At 40.5% G+C, this 6241-nt stretch overlaps 2 non-coding genes across 2 annotated transcripts; both read right to left on the bottom strand.

Moving 5' to 3' along the window:
• Positions 1–814: 814 nt before the first annotated feature.
• On the bottom strand, positions 815–925 carry LOC129030925 (U6 spliceosomal RNA). The gene has a single exon (XR_008500822.1). It is a non-coding gene; the product is annotated as a U6 spliceosomal RNA (small nuclear RNA).
• Positions 926–5871: 4946 nt separating this feature from the next.
• On the bottom strand, positions 5872–5975 carry LOC129030935 (U6 spliceosomal RNA). Its single transcript, XR_008500829.1, has one exon. It is a non-coding gene; the product is annotated as a U6 spliceosomal RNA (small nuclear RNA).
• Positions 5976–6241: the final 266 nt, after the last annotated feature.

The raw sequence follows: 6241 nt of genomic DNA, 5'->3' as shown, positions 1-6241 counted from the left end.
TATTACCAGCAATCTGTTCATGCTACCCTCCAGTAGGCACAGCACATAGGATATGTTCCAACTAGGCCATAGGTCTCCTCAAGAGCTAAACACTACATATGACATTTGTTGAATCATTTTACTGTCCACAAGACAGAGATATATTTATCAGGGGCCTCATTCACCTGGAAAATCTCTGAGCTTCTTACCTATAGGTGGTGATTAAATGGGTAAACAAGCTGTTTTTCCTAGTCCCAAATCCACTCGATTATAATTAAGGAAATTCATTTTGGTTGCAATATTCACTGCTATAGCATATTGGTGGCTTTTTTTTTGAATCAATGTTAGCCTACATTTGCTTATAAAAATCTTCAGGTTTCCATTTTAGTGGTATCGCTTGAGGAAAAAAATCCAGAAAATTCTGATGCCAGCTATTCTACATGGTTCCCTCTACTGAAAAATATAAAGTGGATCAAAGTTTATATACTACTAAATCTTAATGCATAGAAAGCTTGAATATTTCTTGTTTTTCATAACATCCAATTTAACACACATAAGCCAAAGATCCCAAGTATAGAAAGGCAGGAAAAAGAGAACAGGAAGGGCAGAGGGGGCTGTGGCAACTATAGTATTGGGTAGTTTGGTAACACCCCTTCTTCTGCTGCTGCTTTAATAAGGTGTAATTGACAAATTTGAATTGTATATATTTAAGGTGTACAACTCGATGTTTTGAAACACGTGTGCATTGTGGAATAATCACCAGAATCAAGCTAATTAACCATCACCTGACATAGTTATGTTTTTGTGTGTGTACGTGATGAGAACACTTCAGATAAAATATGTGGAATGCTTAGCAAATTTCCACGACATCCTTGTGCAAGGGCCTTGCTAATCTTCTCTGCATTGTTCCTATTTCATTTTATTTATTTATTTATTTTTGAGACAAGGTCTCACTTTGTCGTCCAGGCTGGAGTGCAGTGGCGCAATCTCGGCTCACTGCAACCTCTTCCCCCTAGGTTCAAGCGATTCTCCTGCCTCAGTCTCCTGAGTAGCTGGGATCACATGCACGCACCGTGACGCCCAGCTAATTTTTGTATTTTTAGTAGAGATGGAGTTTCACCTCCATAGTTGGCCAGTCTAGTCTTGAACTCCTGACCTCAGGTGATCCACCCGCCTCGGCCTCCCAAAGTGCTGGGATTACAGGTGTGAGCCACGGCGCCGGGCCTAGAATTCATGTTCTTGACTACCATGCATATCTTACTAATAAAGCTGAGGAAGCTAGCACAGTAGAAACCAATCTTACCCGTATATAAATGCAGTTTTCTGACTAGAGATGTTAAAGAATTAAATGTAGCACATAAGTAGAAAACGCATAAAAAAGAATTAAATGTAAAATCTCAAATAATTAAAAAAAGGAGAAACTATAAGTGAATATTCAGTCAATCTCAGGCTGAGAGAAAACTCTGTGAGAATACAATGGTGTACTCCCCAGCTGCATCACTCACTTTAGGATATGCCCCCGACGTTAGCTGTGGCAGGAACCAGTTAAAAAAGGAAATTGGCACTGTGTGAATTTTTTTCTCAGGAATCACTCCTGGCTTGTCTGACTGAACTCCCTTTGCATTGCCTTCTCTGTCAGAACGATCAATTTGAATTAGAACTTTCTCTTTTTTATTGCCCTGTCTGAATTTGGCATCCTGACCCTGGACTATTGGTCTTTTTTTTCAGTACTGGGCATTACTGACCCAGAAACTCCATAGGAAACTGACCTGGTAATTATTCTCTTGGCTCCATTCACCACAGCCTCAGGCCCACTTCCAGGCCAGGGACTCAGGGCCCCCCATCTGCCTGAGGCAGGAGTATATGGTCAAAAAAAGAATAGAAAACACACATCCAAGCAAACATAGGAAAAGATGGACAGGCTTGATTAAACGGGAAAGTGTAAAATGATTATTCTTCAAGATAACATACAATTCTATGATTCTATACACACATATGTCCATGCATACATATGATAATTGACTTCTCAACTGCTAACATTTCTTGAGTACTATTTGCCCGATACTACTCATTTTTCTATAAATTTATATTTTGAAAAATGTCAAACTTACAGGAAACTTTAAAGAATAGTACAATGAGGCAAGGTGCAGTTGTTCACACCTGTAATCCCAGCACTTTGGGAGGCTGCAGCGGGAGGATCACTTGAGCTCAGGTGTTTGAGACCAGCCTGGACAACACAAGGAGACTGTCTCTACAAAAAATACAAAAATTAGCTGAGTGTGGTGACGTACACGTAGTAGTCCCAGGTACTCGGGAGGCTGAGGTGGGAGGATTGCTTGAGCCCAGGAGGTTGAGGCTGCAGTGAGCCATCATTGTGCCACTGCACTTTAGCCTGGGTGACTGCAAGATCCTGTCTCAAAAAAAAAAAAAAAAAAGAAAAAGAATAGTACAATGGACACCTATATATTCTTTACCAAGATTCAGCAATCAAGAATTGACTTTTACCATCAGATTTTAATATTTATTATTTCTACCCAAAAATTCATTGTGTATTTTGCATCTTGTCACAGGCCATATTGCAGGGGTTCCATAACCACTCCTAGTTTGGTGTTTTTTTTACAAACACTCAAAAGGCTCAATATCAGGTTATATTCATGGCTAAGACTTATTACAGCAAAAAGTAGACAGCAAAAGTTGCAGAAAGAAGATAGGTATTGGGGAAAATCCAGAGAGGTCAGATACATGCCTTCAAGTTTTTTCCAACCAGAGCCGCACAAGACAATCTTTCCTTCTAGCAGAATCTCTCTATCCAATGCAAGTCTCAGGGCCCAAGGCTTTTATGGAGGTCTGGTCACATAGGTACATTCTGCTACATGACCATCCTTGGCAACTGAAACTCAGGACCCTAATAATGAAACCTAGCACGAATGATCAGTCTTGATGTTTGTGCAAAGCAATTCTGACAAGCTAGTAGGCCATGGTTCATTGCTCTAGGTGCATACAACAAAATCATCAACATTAGCATAAAGAACCTTCCAAGGGCCACATACCTAGGGTTGACCAACAGTCAATCATGGGTCCAGGTTTCTTTGGAGATATGCAAGGACAGAGCAACCAGAATTGCTGTGTAAACTTCTCATATGATACCTTTGTTTGTTATGTTCCTGCCATTTGAATTGCCTTTTCCAGAAGCCTAGTTCAAGTTCCACATTCTCTTCCGCACCTGCCCAGGGCCCTTCCTGGAGCAGCTACTTCCTAAACATATGCTCAGTGAAGGAAACTTGAGTGATGTCTTTGCAGACCTATGCAATCCAGGGATCTCTTCCTTTTCAGTGAATTTTCCCCTTATTTTATAATTGGTCATGTAATGCCTAGGAATAGCTCTTGTGTTATTATCTGACATTGCCATTTAATTTTTCAAGTTTATATTTTCTCCTTAACCACATGCTAAACAACTATCATCTTTTAGTTCACTTTGTATATATTTTCCTGCTCCTAGAACAAAATATAACCTATACTTAATAAATATTTACTGATGCTAATTGATAACTGGTTCAAAAACTACCCTCCTACAAGTTAGTCTTTAATTAATATACAAATAATAAAGAGCTGGGCATGGTGCCTCACACCTGTAGTCCCAGCACTTTGGGAGGCTGAGGCAGGAGGATTGCTTGAGGCCAGGAGTTTGAGACCAGCCTAGGCAACATGGCGAAACCCCATCTCTAGGAAAAATACAATAATTAGCTGGGTGTGGTGATGGGTGCCTATAATCCCAGCTACTTGAGGGACTGAGGCAGGAGGATCACTTGAGCCTGAGATCATGCCACTACACTCCAGCCTGGGTAACAAAGTGATACCCTGTCTCAAAAAAAAAAAAAAAAAAAAAAAGTGATAAAGAAAATGAGGCTGTTTTAACCCAGCTAACATCTAGGTTTGACAACTGGGTGAAAGGAGTCATTGCAACAGTGGTGGTCTACTAAGTTGGTTTATTGCTGCAAGAGAAGCCTGTACATCATGTACTTCTCCATGCTCAAGTCCCTCGCTTGGGCAGTTCTACAAGCCATCAGGAGAGCGCTTGTAACTAATTAGAATGGTGCCTCTCAAACTGTAGCATGCACTGGGAGCACCTGGAGGGCTTGTAGGACACAGATTTCTGGCCCAGCTCCCAGAATTTCTGATTCAGTAGGTCTGGGGTGGGACCAAATAACTTGCATTTTTAACAAGCTCCCAGGTGATACTGATTCTGCTGGCCCCATACCATACTTCAAGTCACAAGGTCCTAGTATATCATTCACACACACTCAACAGTATATATTTTCAGTACTCTAAGTGCAATTCTTAGCGATCAGCTAGGCCATAGCAGAATTTTGACTTTATCACACACTGTTCCACCTTTATATGTCTTGTCTACTTACACACGGCCACTATTTTTCATATAAGAATAGTAATTTGTTTTTGCTATAATGACACTCCTCTTCAGAATATATTCAATGATGGAATTTCATGCCAGAAAATTGCTGTGTATCAATTATTACAACAGTTTCTGTTATAAAGACTTAAAATTGCAATGGATACCATCTGTCCATTTTAAAATCCACACTGCTATAAATTAGTCATCATAATATAATGGTCAAGTATCATATCACAATTTACTATTGTCTGATAGTGTTCTTGAAACTTGTTCTCTTTGTTCATCTTTGAAGCTTTTTTTTTTTGAGACAGATCTCGCTCTTTTGCCCAGGCCGAGAGTTAAGTGGCGTGATCTCAGCTCGCCTGCAACCTCTGCCCCCTGGGTTCAAGCGATTCTTCTGCCTGCCACCATGCCTATCTAATTTTTGTATTTTTAATAGAGACAGAGTTTCGCCATGTTGGCCAGGCTGGTCTTGAACTCCTGACTTCAGGTGATCCGCCCACCTCGGCCTCCCAAAGTGCTGGGATTACAGGCTTAAGCCACCATGCCCGGCCTCTTAAAAGCTTTTTAGTAACTGAGAGAAGTGGAAAAATCACGGTGTCCACATTGCATGTGGTCACTACTTGACCTGGCACTTTATATCTGACAGACACTATGTGGAGTGAGCTATTACCAGCAATCTGTTCATGCTACCCTCCAGTAGGCACAGCACATAGGATATGTTCCAACTAGGCCATAGGTCTCCTCAAGAGCTAAACACTGCATATGGCATTTGTTGAATCATTTTACTGTCCACAAGACAGAGATATATTTATCAGGGGCCTCATTCACCTGGAAAATCTCTGAGCTTCTTACCTATAGGTGGTGATTAAATGGGTAAACAAGCTGTTTTTCCTATTCCCAAATCCACTCGATTATAATTAAGGAAATTCATTTTGGTTGTAATATTCACTGCTATAGCATATTGGTGGCTTTTTTTTTGAATCAATGTTAGCCTACATTTGCTTATAAAAATCTTCAGGTTTCCATTTTAGTGGTATCGCTTGAGGAAAAAAATCCAGAAAATTCTGATGCCAGCTATTCTACATGGTTCCCTCTACTGAAAAATATAAAGTGGATCAAAGTTTATATACTACTAAATCTTAATGCATAGAAAGCTTGAATATTTCTTGTTTTTCATAACATCCAATTTAACACACATAAGCCAAAGATCCCAAGTATAGAAAGGCAGGAAAAGGAGAACAGGAAGGGCAGAGGGGGCTGTGGCAACTACAGTTTTGGGCAGTTTGGTAACACTGCTTCTTCTGCTGCTGCTTTAATAAGGTATAATTGACAAATTTGAATTGTATATATTTAAGGTGTACAACTCGATGTTTTGATACATGTGTGCATTGTGGAATAATCACCAGAATCAAGCTAATTAACCATCACCTGACATAGTTATGTTTTTGTGTGTGTACGTGATGAGAACACTTCAGATAAAATATATGGAATGCTTTGCAAATTTTCATGACATCTTTGTGCAAGGGCCTTGCTAATTGTCTCTGCATTGTTTCTATTTTATTTATTTATTTCAGACAAGGTCTCACTTTGTCACCCAGGCTGGAGTGCAGTAGTGCAATGTTGGCTCACTGCAACCTCTTCCTTCTGGGTTCAAGTGATTCTTCTGCCTCAGTCTCCCGAGTAGCTGGGGTCACAGGCGCACACCACCATGCCCAGCTAATTTTTGTATTTTTAATAGAAACAGGGTTTCGCCATGTTGGCCAGGCTGGTCTCAAACTCCTGGCCTCAGGTGATCTACCTGCCTCAGCCTTCCAAAGTGCTGGGTTTACAGTCGTGAGCCACCACACC

Source organism: Pongo pygmaeus, chromosome 12 (genome assembly GCF_028885625.2).
Source record: "Pongo pygmaeus isolate AG05252 chromosome 12, NHGRI_mPonPyg2-v2.0_pri, whole genome shotgun sequence".
NCBI lineage: Eukaryota > Metazoa > Chordata > Mammalia > Primates > Hominidae > Pongo > Pongo pygmaeus.
This window is presented reverse-complemented; position numbering and strand designations above follow the sequence as displayed.